The sequence below is a fragment of the Arachis ipaensis genome, chromosome B6 (genome assembly GCF_059453495.1).
Source record: "Arachis ipaensis isolate K30076 ecotype BB chromosome B6, ASM5945349v1, whole genome shotgun sequence".
Lineage (NCBI taxonomy): Eukaryota > Viridiplantae > Streptophyta > Magnoliopsida > Fabales > Fabaceae > Arachis > Arachis ipaensis.
The window spans coordinates 57,509,597-57,524,909 of record NC_142441.1 but is presented as its reverse complement, the minus strand read 5'-3'; the positions used below and the strand labels follow the sequence as shown (position 1 = coordinate 57,524,909).

The window sequence follows — 15,313 nt, the reverse complement described above, 5'->3', positions numbered from 1 at the left end:
AACCACCCATTCTTACCCGACCACGGGAGAAAGAAGCACTCATATTATATCTCGCAGTAGGAAATCGGGCAACAGCCTCAGCCCTAGTCAGAGAAGACGAAGTTGGGCAGCAACCCGTCTACTTCATCAGCAAAGCTTTACAAAGGGCCGAACTGAACTATCAAAAGATAGAAAAGTTCACATACGCACTCTTACTCACCTCTCGATGACTCCACCCTTACTTTCGAGCACACACTATCAAGGTTAGGACCAACCAGCCCATAAAAGGCATCCTACAGAAGACAGACTTAGCTGGAAGAATCCTGCAGTGGGCAGTCGAGTTGTCCAAATTTGACCTTCAATATGAAGCCCGGACTACCATCAAATCATAGTATCTGGCCGATTTCGTTGCTGAGTACACTGATACCCCGGGAAATCCCACAAAATAGAATCCCTACGTGGACGGCTCTTCAAATAAAACCGGGAGTGGCATAGGTGTGATAATAGAACGTGATCAGGGAACCCAAATCGAACTCTCACTAAAGTTTGAATTCCCTGCGTCAAATAATTAAGCTGAATACGAGGCATTACTGGCTAGATTGAGGCTGGCTAAGGAGGTAGGAGTTTAAAAGCTCACCATCTTCAAAGATTCCCAAATAGTTACCTCACAAATAGATGTGAGCTACCAAGCTAAGGATTCCACCATGAAAAAGTATTTGGACAAGACTAGAGAACAGTTCGGACAACTCGGGGAATATAAGGTCCAACATATACCTCGGGAACAAAATGCTCGAGCTGATGCACTCTCAAAGTTAGCCAGCACCAAACAAGGGGGCAATAATAGAAGCCTCATCCAGGAAACGCTGCAAAACCCATCAATCTTCGAGGAAGAAAAGGTCCTAACTATATCAGCACAGGATCAAGGGTGGATGATCCCCATAATCAATTACCTCAAGTCAGAGGCACTGAAGAGAGAACTTTTGCGTGGTCTAGAAATTCGCAGATAAATCCTCGTTGTAGGTATAGCTTCTAAACCAACAAAAGTACTTTCTTACAAATGTTTTAGTTGTGACAAGTAACAAACCCCTTTGAAATTGATAACCGAGTATTTAAACCTCGGGTCGTCTTCTCAAGGAATTGCAGGGAGGTGTTCTTATTATTGGTTATGAGTCTTGTAAATTGGGGGTTTTGAAAGTAAGAAAGAAGTATGACAAGTAAAATAAATAAATAACTATAAAATAAAACTCTTGGCAAGGTATAAGAACTGGAAGTCCTATCCTAGTTATCCTTATCAATGGTGATGAGAATTGGATTTTTCTACCACTTAGTTAACCTCTAACTATGAAGGTAAGTTAAGTGAAAGAACTAATTTGATCCCTCAAGTCCTAGTCTTTCCTTTGGAAAGGCTAGAGTTATTGGAACTCAAATTAATCAGCAACTCCCAATTTCAACCACTGTTTTATTTGATAACTCAAGCGTCACCAATTACTTAACCAGAGCCAAAAGGAAGAAATTATCTAAATTAAATGAAAAGCAATCTTAAATAGAATAAAACAATAATAAATCTGAAATACTTCAAATTGCATTTAAACATAAATTTAAGTCATAACATGGAAAGATTCATGAATCAAATGGGCAACATAAGTAATTAACAAATAAAAGTATTAGAGTATCTAAAAGTAGAAGACAAATATAATTTGAAGAACATTGAAACTGAAATTGAGAAATAACTATAAACTGAGAGGAATCCTAATTCTAAAAATCTAAATCCTAAATCCTAAGAGAGAGGAGAGAACCTCTCTCTCTAAAAACTACATCTAAATCTAAAAATTATGAATTATGAGCTTATTCTTATGAATGAATAGATCCCCCCACTTTATAGCCTCTGATCTGTGTTTTCTGGGCCGCAAACTGGGTCGAAAACAGCCCAGAAATCGCTGGAGAAGAAATCTGCCACGCTGATTTTCGTCATTGCGACGCGTCTAGGTGGAGCACGCGTTCACGTCACCTAGCATCAGAGCAACTATGGCATATTATATATCAAATTGAAGCCCCAGACGTTAGCTTTCCAACGCAACTGAAACCGTATTGTTTTAACCTCTGTAGCTCAAGTTATGACTGTTTTAGTGCGAAGAGGTCAGGCTGGACAGCTTTGCAGTTCCTTCAACTTCTTGTATTCCTTCCACTTTTGCATGCTTCCTTTCCATCCTCCAAGCCATTCCTGCCCTGTAATCTCTGAAATCACTTAACGCCCATATCAAGGCATCTAATTATAATGAGAGAGGATTAATATTAGCGAATATAAGGCCAAAGAAGCATGTTTTCAATCATAGCACAAAATCAGGAAGGAGAATGTAAACTCATGCAAATCATACGAATTAGTGGGTGAAAATCTGATAAAAACCACTCAAATTAGCATAAGATAAACCATAAAATAGTGGTTTATCAACCTTCCCACACTTAAACATTGGCATGTCCTCATGCTAAGCTAAAGAGAAGCTATAAAGGAGTGAAGAGGAATGGTAAAATGTACGAAATGCAACCTATCTATAAGAATGCAACTACATGCTAAGATGTTTCTACCTACTTGGTTAAAAGTAAATAAGTTCTCCAAGACAAATATGAATCAAATTCCACTAATTCAAATTATATAATAAAAGGCAAGTAGACTTGTAAGAAGATAGCTCATGAAAGTAGAGAACATAGAATCAAGCATTGAATCCTTACTGGTAGTGTATATCACTCTAATCTCTCAAGTGTCTAGGGTTAATCACTCTATTCTTCTCTAATCATGCTTTCTAAATCTTGTTCTTCATCTAACCAATCAACAAATATTTAGCATACTAATGCAAATATCATGAGGTCTTTTCAGGGTTGTAATGGGGCTGAGGTAAAGGTAAGGGTACATGTATGGCCAAGTGAGCTATAATATAAATCTTTGACTAACCTAAGCTCTCACCTAATATACATATACTCTATATACTGATAAATTCATTCCTAACTACCCATAATTCCCACTTTTGTATGATTCCCATACTCATGTACCAAATTTTTGATATTTCTTTACTTTTATCACATGTGCATTGATCTTTTATTAACTTAGCATTGGGGTAATTTTGTCCCCTTATTTATTTACTTATTTATTGAATATTTTTGGATTTTTCTCTCTTTTTTTTGTAGAGAAATAAACATAACTTATCAATTCACATGGATTTTCCATTATTTTTTCTATTTTGGTTTTTCATGAGTAGGTTCCCAAATTCCCAATATTCAAATAAATTAGAAACATGATATATTCCCTTATTAACCCATGTTCCCACAATTTCCCCACACTTAGTTGATGCACAATCTCTATCTTAAGCTAACCAAAGATTCAATTGGGGTATTTAATTTATTTTTCTGCTTAAGGCTAGTGATGTGATAAAATATAGAATAAATGGGATTAAAAAGGCTCAAGGTGGCAAACAAAGGTGATTGAAAGGGTAGGCTTATTTGGGATAAGTGAGTAAAAATTCAAATAATGGCCTCAATCATATGCAAGCATGTAAATATACTAAATAATGGACATACAGAATGGAACAAAGCAAAGATTGCAATCATAGGGAAGAAAACACACAAGAATAAAAATTTATGGTTAAATAATGTAACCATATAAATAAGCTCAAAATCTCACAGGTTGTGTGTTCTTGGCTATAATTCATGTTCCAAATACAACTTCAAGCAAGTTTTAACATAAAAAATTTTTCAATTTAAATTAGTGAAAATTTTCAAAAATAGAGTCCTAAAAAGAAATTTATTACTTTAACCAAGTAGTGACTAAATGCATAAAATCAAACAAATATGCAATCAAATATGCAAATGCGACAATGAACAAACAAAGAAAATAGAGTATTGGTGTTGGAAAGAAGGTAACTAACCCCTGAAAGTCGGTATCGACCTCCCCACACTTAAAGATTGCACCGTCCTCGGTGCATGCTAAGATGTACAAGTGGATGGGGGTTGTGGTTCCTCAGCTGGGGCTCTTTTTGTTCCTTTCCTTGCCGGTGGTTTGGGAGTAGCTTTCTCTTTACCCTTCTTGGTGGCCATCCTGAAAAGGGAAAAAGAAGGTAACTTTTAAAGCTAAGGGTTAGAGCAAGGAAGAGAGCAGGAAAGGTGGTAATCAATTCACAATAAAGAAGAATGACGTTAACACATGGTCATGACTACATGTAAAAAGTTCATCATTGGAAATATAGCAAGTGCATGTAATGACAATTAAATGCAAGATGTTTATTGGCATGCTGGCAAAGGCATGAGTAACATAGATCAAGCATTCAATGTCCAAGTTAGATTACCAAGTCTTTCAAACTAACAACATGTTTGTAGTAACAATTATATTTACATAATAAAATATAAAAAGGGTTTTGTGAAAAGCAAGCATTTAGAGTAGTAGATAGAAAGAAATCGAAAAATAGTGCACAATGCCATACGGGCTTTTTCACAACACATAGCAGGCATGGTAAATAAGCTATTGAAAGTATTAAATTGAACATTCAAGCAACCCTTTAAAAGGTAATATATAATTGTCAAACAATTCCTTTAATAATCCACAAAAAATATAGAAAATAATGACCCAAATAAATTTCTAACACCAATGAAAATAATGCAATGAATGAAAGTATGCAAATAAATTAAATGAAATAGAAAGAGATGAAGAAGAAGAAAGTAAGAAAAGATAAGAAAAATTAGGATTGGAGAAGAAAAGATAAGATATATGGCTGATCTGGATAAGCTGTGCCCCGCATGTGACGCGGACGCGTGAGTGACGCGGTCGCGTAGTGCGTGATAAGGTCAGGTGACGCGGACGCATGGGTCAAGCGATCGTGTGACCTGATTTGTGCGATTAGTGAGAGAGCAGCCTCGCGGTAGCGCAACTCTCTGTTTTAAAACTCTTTTTGCCAAATTTTCGGGTGACGCAGTCGCGTGGTTGACGTGATCGCGTGAATGGCTACACTTCCAAAAGGACGCGGACACGAGGGTGACGCGTTCGCGTGGTAGGGCTTGTGCTGCTAGCACCATTCCAGCCCCACTCCATCATAACTCTCTGCCATACACCCGTTTACGTCGATTTTACAGGGCCACGCGTTCGCGTGGGTGACACGGACGCGTGGGAGGCATTTTTCCCACATGACACGGATGCGTCAGCGATGTAGTCGCGTGGATCAATTTTGTGCCAGAGGCACGCCTCTAGCCACGCTCTCGCGTGACTCTCTGTTCAATTTTCTTTTCTTCCCAATGCACTGGCGACGCGGGCGCGTCGGCGACGCTGTCGCGTTGCGTGCGATTATTATTATTTTTTTTATGCATGAAAAATGCAGAATGCAATGCTAATATGAATGTTATGCAAAACTCCAGGTTTAATACAATAAAATAAAATAAAACTCGAAAACAAATTAAACTAAATAAAAATAAAAAAGGAACGATCATACCATGGTGGGTTGTCTCCCACCTAGCACATTTAGTTAAAGTCTTTAAGTTGGACATTGGATGAACTTCCTGTTATGGTGGCTTGTGCTTGAATTCATCCAGAAAATCTCCGCCAATGTTTGTGATTCCAATGGCCTCCGGGATCCCAAACTAGGCGCAGAAAGCCTTCAAGTAAGTTAAAGCAAGTGACAAGGCCCCAAGAGTGTTGATTGCCAGAATGAATTCCGGGGTCCCAAACCTTGCTTTTGCACCCGTCTTCTTGTTGATCATTAGTGTTCCAACCGGGTGGTAAGCAATCTGAATTCTTACTGAGGCATCCAAATAGCTTCCTAGACCCATACAATTTAGTATTCTTCCAACCATGACACTTCAGTTTGGAGCATGCAACCATATTGAACCTTGCATGACAATTCTTACCACTAATCATCTTCCACTTACTCTTAATGCCACAAAGAGCTCTAAGTTGACCATCCGTCTCCAGTAGCCCATATTCAAGTGGAATTAGAAAGCTAAGGGATATGAATTTTACCCACTTAAATGTTGTGAAGGATGATGGCAACTTAGGGGGAGGGGTTTCTAATGGACTTGCAAGCTTCACTCCCTTGTGCTCTTCTTTGACATCTTCCACCTCCTTGCAAGCTTCTTCAATTTCAACCTCTTCCTCTTGGTAGCTTTTTTCCAATTCAATCTCTTCTTCATTTCTCACCAAGGGCATGGGTGGTTGTGCCTCTTTTTCTTGAATCTCCATCTCTTGATTAAGCTCTTCCAAGTCTTCAACCAGGGTATGCCTTAGAGGTTGTACACCCTCCTCAACATCAAATGCAACCGTCTTGGAAGGAGGCTCTATGTCTTGACTTTTCCATGGAGGTTCAACATCTCCCAAGTCTTCAACTATTTCTTCCTCTACAACTATTATGGCTTCCTCCACTTGTTCCAGTACAAAGCCATGTTCCTCATTGTCCACCGAAGTTTCTAGTGTCTCCTTCATGCTTTGCTCCTCTTTTGATTCTCCACATGTAGCCATGGGAGCATTTTGAGTTCTCAGATGTCGGGAGGCTATTATATTTACTAACTCGCCTAAGGAGGCCGTGAAATTTAGCACACTCTTATTCATCCTTTCTTGCCCTTGAAGAATAACACGAAGTCTGTCATCCATTGGAGGTTGGGGTGGATATGAGGGTTCATTGGTTGGGAGAGAGGGTTCATAATAGGAAGGTGGTTCATCTTGATAATGATATGGAGATGGTGAATATTGAGGTGGTGGTTCATGAGAGTAGTTGTGTTGGAATGGGGGTGGTTCTGTGTATGGTTCATCTGGCTCATAAGGTGGTTGGTATGGTGGATACGGGTTAGGGTCATATGGAGGTGAATGGTGAAAAGGGGCTTGTGAGTATGGTGGTCCAGAGTTGTGTTGAGGAGGTGGGTCATAGGTATATGATGGGGTCCATCATATCTATCATCTTGGTATGCCCCCTGGAATGGCTCTTGACTATAGTAATTTGGTGGATGTTGGTTGTCACGGAAGGGTCCACCATAACTATTGTCTTGGTATGCATCGTGGAATGGTCTTTGTCTGTGGTACTGTGGAAGGTGTTGTTGCCGGAAGGATTGATCAGATCCTCGTGGCTCCTTCCATCTCTGATTGTTTTGACATTAATGCATGTTTCTATTATAATTTCCATTCCTTGCAACAACATTGGAACCAAACTCAAAGCGAGAGGCGTGAGAACTCATAATAGTAATTAAAAACGAAAATAAAAACAAATTTTAAATTAAAAAGTTATTTAAATTTTGAATTTGAAAATTAAATTTTAAAATTTGAATTTTAAATTTCAAAATTTGAAATTTTGAAATTTTGAATTTTAAATTTTTGAATTTTGAATTTTGAAATTTGAAATTTCAAATTTGAAATTTGAACTTTGAATATTAATTTTTGAAATTTGATTTTTTTTTTTAAATAAGATAAGATAAGATTTTGAAAAAGATATGAAAAAAGATTTGAATTTTGAAATTTTAAATTTTGAAATTTGAAATTTGAATTTTAAATTTTGAAATTTGAATTTTGAAAATTGAAATTTGAAATTTTGAAATTTGAATTTAAAATTTTTTTAATTTGAATTTTGGAAATTTGAAATTTGAAATTTGGAATTTGAGTTTTAAATTTTGAATTTTTGAGTTTAATGAGGAAAGAAAAAAACAATAAAATGACACCAAACTTAAAATTTTTAGATCAAAACAAAGAAAATAACTAAGAACAACTTGAAGGTCAAGATGAACACGAAGAACAAATTTTTGAAAAAAATTTTAATAACTAAATAAAAACCAATAACCTCTTAATTTATTAAAAAGCAAAAATAAAAACAAAAATAAAAACAAATAAACAAGCAAAAAGTAAATATTTACAATAACCAATAATAAGGCAGACGTTTGCAATTCTCCGGCAACGGCGCCATTTTGAAGAGAGAACTTTTGTGTGGTCTAGAAATTTGCAGATAAATCCTCGTTGCAGGTATAGCTTCTAAACCAACAAAAGTCCTTTCTTACAAACGTTTTGGTTGTCACAAGTAACAAACCCCTTTGAAATTGATAACCGAGTATTTAAACCTCGGGTCGTTGGTGCACGAAATTGTGATGTCCAGGCTCAAACTATTTCTGGAACGTGAGCAACTTGGTACGCGTAATCGTGATTACACATTCATAATTTGTCACAACTTCGATACAACTAACCAGCAAGTGCACTGGGTCGTCCAAGTAATACCTTACGTGAGTAAGGGTCGAATCCCACGGAGATTGTTGGTATGAAGCAAGCTATGGTCACCTTGCCAATCTCAGTCAGGCGGATATAAAATAGTCATGGAGTTTTCGAATAATAAATAATAGAATAGGGATAGAGATACTTATGTAAATCATTGGTAGGAATTTCAGATAAGCGAATGGAGATGCTTTTCGTTCCTCTGAACCTCTGCTTTCCTGCTATCTTCATCCAATCAGTCTCACTCCTTTCCATGGCTGGCTTTATGTGATACATCACCACTGTCAATGGCTACTTTCGGTCATCTCTCGGGAAAATGATCCAATGCCCTGTCACGGCACGGCTAATCGTCTGGAGGCATCACCCTTGCCAATGGCTTCATCTTATCCTCTCAGTGAATAATATGCTCACGCACCCTGTCACGACACGGCTATTCATTTGTCGGTTCTCGATCATGCTGGAATAGGATTTACTATCCTTTTGCGTCTGTCACTAACGCCCTGCAATCGCTAGTTTGGAGCTCGTCACAGTCATTCATTCATCGAATCCTACTCGGAATACCACAGACAAGGTTTAGACCTTCCGGATTCTCTTGAATGCCGCCATCATTCTATCTTACGCCATGAAGATTTCGGTTAGGAGATCTAAGAGATATTCATTCTAGCTTATTTCATGTAGAACAGAAGTGTTTGTCAGGCACGCGTTCATAAGGGAGAAGGATGATGAGCGTCACACATAATCATCACCTTCATCACGTTCTTGGGTGCGAATGGATATCTTAGAAGCGAAATAAGATGAATTGAATGGAAAACAGTAGTAGTTTGCATTAATCGTTGAGGAACAGTAGAGCTCCACACCTTAATCTATGGAGTGTAGAAACTCTACCGTTGAAAATACATAAGTGAAAGGTCCAGGCATGGCCGAGAGGCCAGCCCCCATGGTCTAAGAACTATGCATTCCCAGATGTTCCTAAGATCCTAAGGTGATCAAAAGATGCCTAATACAATAGTAAAAAGTCCGATTTATAATAATCTAGCTACTAGGGTTTACATGAGTAAGTAATTGATGCATAAATCCACTTCCGGGGCCCACTTGGTGTGTGCTTGGGCTGGGCTTTGAGTGTGGCACGTGTAGAGGTCCTTCTTGGAGTTGAACGCCAGTTTTTGTGCCAGTTTGGGCGTTCAACTCTGGTTTTGGCTCCTTTTCTGGCGCTGGACGCCAGATTTGGGCAAAGAGCTGGCGTTGAACGCCAGTTTACGTCGTCTATTCTTGGCCAAAGTATGGACTATTATATATTGCTGGAAAGCCCTGGATGTCTAATTTCCAACGCAATTGGAAGCGCGCCATTTCGAGTTCTGTAGCTCCAGAGAATCCACTTTGAGTGCAGGGAGGTCAGAATCCAACAGCATCAGCAGTCCTTCTTCAACCTCTGAATCTGATTTCTGCTCAAGTCCCTCAATTTCAGCCAGAAAATACCTGAAATCACAGAAAAACACACAAACTCATAGTAAAGTCCAGAAATGTGAATTTAACATAAAAACTAATGAAAACATCCATAAAAGTAACTAGATCCTACTAAAAACATACTAAAAACAATGTCAAAAAGTGTATAAATTATCCGCTCATCACAACACCAAACTTAAATTGTTGCTTGTCCCCAAGCAACTGAAAATCAAATAGGATAAAAAGAAGAGAAAATACTATAAATTCCAAACTATCAATGAAACATAGCTTTAATCAAATGAGCGGGACTTATAGCTTTTTGCCTCTTGAATAGTTTTGGCATCTCATTTTATCCATTGAGGTTCAGAATGACTATAGGAACTCAGAGTTCAGATAGTGTTATTGATTCTCCTAGTTCAGTATGATGATTCTTGAACACAGCTTCTTTATGAGTCTTGGCCGTGGCCCTAAGCACTTTGTTTTCCAGTATTACCACCGAATACATAAATGCCACAGACACATAATTGGGTGAACCTTTTCAGATTGTGACTCAGCTTTGCCAAAGTCCCTAATTAGAGGTGTCCAGGGTTCTTAAGCACACTCTTTTTTTGTTTTGGACCTTGACTTTAACCGCTCAGTCTCAAGTTTTCACTTGACACCTACGCCACAAGCACATGGTTAGGGACAGCTTGGTTTAGCCGCTTAGACCAGGATTTTATTCCTTTAGGCCCTCCTATCCACTGATGCTCAAAGCCTTGGGATCCTTTTTATTTACCCTTTCCTTTTGGTTTTAAGGGTTATTGGCTTTTTGCTCTTGCCTCTTGGTTTTAAGAGCTTTTGGCTTTTTCTGCTTGTTTTTCTTTCTATTATTTTTTTTCGCCTATTTTTTTTTTTTCTGCAAGCTTTGTTCTTTGCTGCTTTTTCTTGCTTCAAGAATCATTTTTATGATTTTTCAGATTATCAAATAACATGTTTCCTAGTCATCATTCTTTCAAGAGCCAACATATTTAACATTCTTAAACAATAACTTCAAAAGACATATGCACTGTTCAAGCATACATTCAGAAAACAAGAAGCATTGTCACCACATCAATATAATTAAGCTAAGTTCAAGGATAAATTCGAAACTCATGTACTTCTTGTTCTTTTGAATTAAAACATTTTTCATTTAAGAGAGGTGATAGATTCATAGGACATTCATATCTTTAAGACAAAGTTACTAACTACTAATGATCATGTAATGAAGACACAAACATAGCTAAGCACATAACATAGAAAACGAAAAACAGAAGAAAGAAGAACAAGGAATGAATCCACCTTAGTGATGGTGGCGTTTCCTTCTTGAGGAACCAATGATGTTCTTGAGCTCTTCTATGTCTCTTCCTTGTCTTTGTTGCTCCTCCCTCATTGCTTTTTGATCTTCTCTTATTTCATGAAGCATGATGGAGTGCTCTTGATGTTCCACCCTTAGTTGTCCCATATTGGAACTCAATTCTCCTAGGGAGGTGTTGATTTGCTCCCAATAATTTTGTGGAGGAAAGTGCATTTGAGGCATCTCAGGGATCTCATGGTAATGAGCTTCATACGCCTCTTGAGCTCCATGACTGGGCTTTCTTGCTTGCTCCATCTTTTTCTTAGTGATGGGCTTGTCCTCTTTAATGAGGATATCTCCCTCTATGTCAATTCTAGCCGAATTGCATAGGTGGCAAATGAGGTGAGGAAAGGCTAACCTTGCCATGGTGGAGGACTTGTCAGCCACCTTATAGAGTTCTTGAGGTATAATCTCATGAACTTCCACCTCTTCTCCAATCATGATGCTATGGATCATGATGGCCCGGTCTATAGTAACTTCAGACCGGTTGCTAGTGGGAATGATTGAGCATTGAATAAACTCCAACCATCCTCTAGCTACAGGCTTGAGGTCCAATCTTCTTAGTTGAACCGGCTTGCCTTTGGAGTCAACCTTCCATTGAGCTCCTTCTACACATATGTCCATAAGGACTTGGTCCAACCTTTGATCAAAGTCGACTCTCCTTGTGTAGGGCCGTTCATCTCCTTGCATCATGGGCAAGTTAAACGCCAACCTCACATTCTCCGGACTAAAATCTAAGTATTTCCCCCGAACCATTGTAACATAGTTCTTTGGATCCGGGTTCTTACTTTGATCATGGTTCTTGGTGATCCATGCATTGGCATAGAACTCTTGAACCATTAGGATGCCGACTTGTTGGATGGGATTTGTTAGAACTTCCCAACCTCTTCTTTGAATTTCATGTCGGATCTCCGGATACTCATTTCTTTTGAGTTTGAAAGGGACCTCAGGGATCACCTTCTTCTTGGCCACAACATCATAGAAGTGGTCTTGATGGGCTTTGGAGATGAACCTTTCCATCTCCCATGACTCGAATGTGGAAGCTTTTATCTTCCCTTTCCCTCTTCTAGAGGATCCTCCGGTCTTAGATGCCATCAATGGTAATGGAAAAACAAAAAAAGCTATGCTTTTACCACACCAAACTTAGAATATTGCTCGCCCTCGAGCAATAAACAAAAGAATAGAAGAAGAAGAAGAAGAAATATGGAGAGGGAGAGGGAGATGTGGTTTCGGCCAAGAGGAGTGTAGAGGGGTGTGTTGTGTGAATTTGATGAAGAATGGAGGTCTTTATATAGGGAAGGGAGGGGGGGTTAAGGTTCGGCCATATGGGTGGGTTTGGGTGGGAAATTGGTTTTGAATTTTGAAGGTAGGTGGAGTTTATGAGGTAGGTTTATGGGGAAGAGTGGATGGGGTTGTGTGAAAGAGAGTGGTGAGAAGAAGTGAGTGGAGGTAGGTGGGGATCCTGTGGGGTCCACAGATCCTGAGGTGTTCAAAGATTTACATCCCTGCACCCATTACGCATGTAAAAATGCCTTTGTACCCAACTCTGGGCGTTCAGCGCCAGGCTGGTGGCCATTTTGGGCGTTCAACGCCCATTTGTGTGCCATTTCTGGCGTTGAACGCCAGAACCATGCCTGTTCTGGCGTTCAGCGCCCAGAAGTTGCCCATTTTGGGCATTCAGCGCCAGAACCATGCTCTGTTCTGGCGCTGAACGCCAGACAGATGCTCCTCCAGGGTGTGATTTTTCTTCTACTGTTTTTGATTCCGTTTTTGATTTTTTTGTTTATTTTGTGACTCCACATGATCATGAACCTACAAAGACATATAACTAAGGAAAATATAGTTAGATAAATAAAAATTGGGTTGCCTCCCAACAAGCGCTTCTTTAATGTCAATAGCTTGACAGTGGGCTCTCATGTAGCCTTACAGATATGTAGAGCTTTGTTGAGACTCTCCAACACCAAACTTAGAGTTTGGATATGGGAGTTCAACACCAAACTTAGAGTTTGGTTGTGGCCTCCCAACACCAAACTTAGAGTTTGACTGTGGGGGCTCTGGTTGACTCTTCTTTGAGAGAAGCTTTTTCTGCTTCCTCTCCATGGTTGCAGAGGGAGATCCTTGAGTTTTAAACACAAGGGAGTCCTCATTCCATTGAAGGACTATTTCACCTCCGTCAACATCAATCACAGCTCTTGCTGTGGCCTGGAAAGGTCTTCCTAGGATGATGGATTCATCCTCTTCCTTTCTAGTATCCAGGACTATGAAATCAGTAGGGATGTAAAGGCCCTCAACCTTTACTAGCACATCCTCTACTTGTCCATAAGCCTGTTTTCTTGAGTTGTCTGCCATCTCTAATGAGATTCTAGCAGCTTGCACCCCATAGATTCCCAGTTTCTCTATTACAGAGAGGGGCATGAGGTTTATTCCTGAACCAAGGTCACACAGAGCCTTAAAGATCATGGTGCCTATGGTATAGGGTATTATGAACTTTCCAGGATCCTGTCTCTTCTGAGGCAATGTCAGTTGATCCAGATCACTTAGTTCATTGATAAACAAGGGAGGTTCAACTTCCCAAGTATCAATGCCAAATAATTTGGCATTCAGCTTCATGATTGCACCAAGAAACTTGGCAGTTTGCTCTTCAGTAACATCCTCATTCTCTTCAGAAGAGGAATACTCATCAGAGCTCATGAAGGGCATAAGGAGGTTCAATGGAATCTCTATGGTCTCTAGATGAGCCTCAGAATCCTTTGGTTCCTCAGAGGGAAGCTCCTTATTGGTCACTGGACGTCCCAGGAGGTCTTCCTCCTTGGGATTCACGTCTTCCTCTCCCTCATTGGGTTCGGCCATTTTGCTTATGTCAATGGCCTTGCACTCTCCTTTTGGGTTCTCTTCTGTATTGCTTGGGAGAGTACTGGGAGGGATTTCAGTGATCCTTTTACTCAGCTGACCCACTTGTGCTTCCAGGTTTCTAATGGAAGATCTTGTTTCATTCATGAAACTTACAGTGGCCTTGGATAGATCAGAGACTAGATTTGCTAAATTAGAAGCATTTTGTTCAGTGTTCTCTGTCTGTTGCTGAGTGGATGATGGAAAAGGTTTATTATTGTTAAACCTGTTTCTTCCACCATTATTAAAGCCTTGTTGAGGCTTTTGATCCTTCCATGAGAAATTTAGATGATTTCTCCATGATGAGTTATAGGTGTTTCCATAAGGTTCACCTAAGTAATTTACCTCTGCTATTGCAGGGTTTTCAGGATCATAAGCTTCTTCTTCAGAAGATGCCTCTTGAGTACTGTTGGATGCAGCTTGCATTCCATGCAGACTCTGAGAGATTATATTGACTTGCTGAGTCAATAATTTATTCTGAGCCAATATGGCATTCAGATTATCAACTTCAAGAACTCCCTTCTTCATAGGCGTCCCATTACTCACAGGATTTCTTTCAGAAGTGTACATGAACTGGTTATTAGCAACCATGTCAATGAGTTCTTGAGCTTCTGCAGGCGTTTTCTTTAGATGAATGGATCCACCTGCAGAAGTGTCCAGTGACATCTTTGATAGCTCAGATAAACCATCATAGAATATATCCAGGATGGTCCATTCTGAAAGCATGTCAGAGGGACACTTTTTGGTCAACTGTTTGTATCTTTCCCAAGCTTCATAGAGGGATTCACCTTCTTTCTGTCTGAAGGTTTGAACATCAGCTCTAAGCTTGCTCAGCTTTTGAGGAGGAAAGTACTTGGCTAAGAAAGCCGTGACCAGCTTATCCCAAGAGTTCAGGCTGTCTTTGGGTTGAGAATCCAACCATAATCTAGCTCTGTCTCTTACAGCAAAAGGGAAAAGCATGAGCCTGTAGACTTCAGGATCTACTCCATTAGTCTTAACAGTATCACATATCTACAAGAATTCAGTTAAGAACTGAAAATGATCTTTAGATGGAAGTCCATGAAACTTGCAGTTCTGCTGCATCAGAGAAACTAATTGAGGTTTCAGCTCAAAGTTGTTTGCTCCAATGGCAGGAATGGAGATGCTTCTTCCATGTAAATTGGAATTAGGTGCAGTAAAGTCACCAAGCATCTTCCTTACATTATTATTATTTTCGGCTGCCATCTCCTCTGCCTGTTCAAAAATTTCTGAAAGGTTATCTCTGGATTGTTGTATTTTAGCTTCTCTTAGTTTCCTTTTTAGAGTCCTTTCAGGTTTTGGATCTGCTTCCACAAGAATGTTCTTATCCTTGCTCCTGCTCATATGACAAAGAAGAAGGCACAGAAAATAATAATAATAATAGAGATCCTTTA

The 15,313-nt window shown here is 39.3% G+C and overlaps 1 non-coding gene across 1 annotated transcript; it reads left to right on the top strand.

Moving 5' to 3' along the window:
• Positions 1–14,621: 14,621 nt before the first annotated feature.
• LOC148555705 (small nucleolar RNA R71) lies at positions 14,622–14,729 on the top strand. The gene has a single exon (XR_015887834.1). It is a non-coding gene; the product is annotated as a small nucleolar RNA R71 (small nucleolar RNA).
• The last annotated feature ends 584 nt before the right edge of the window (positions 14,730–15,313 follow it).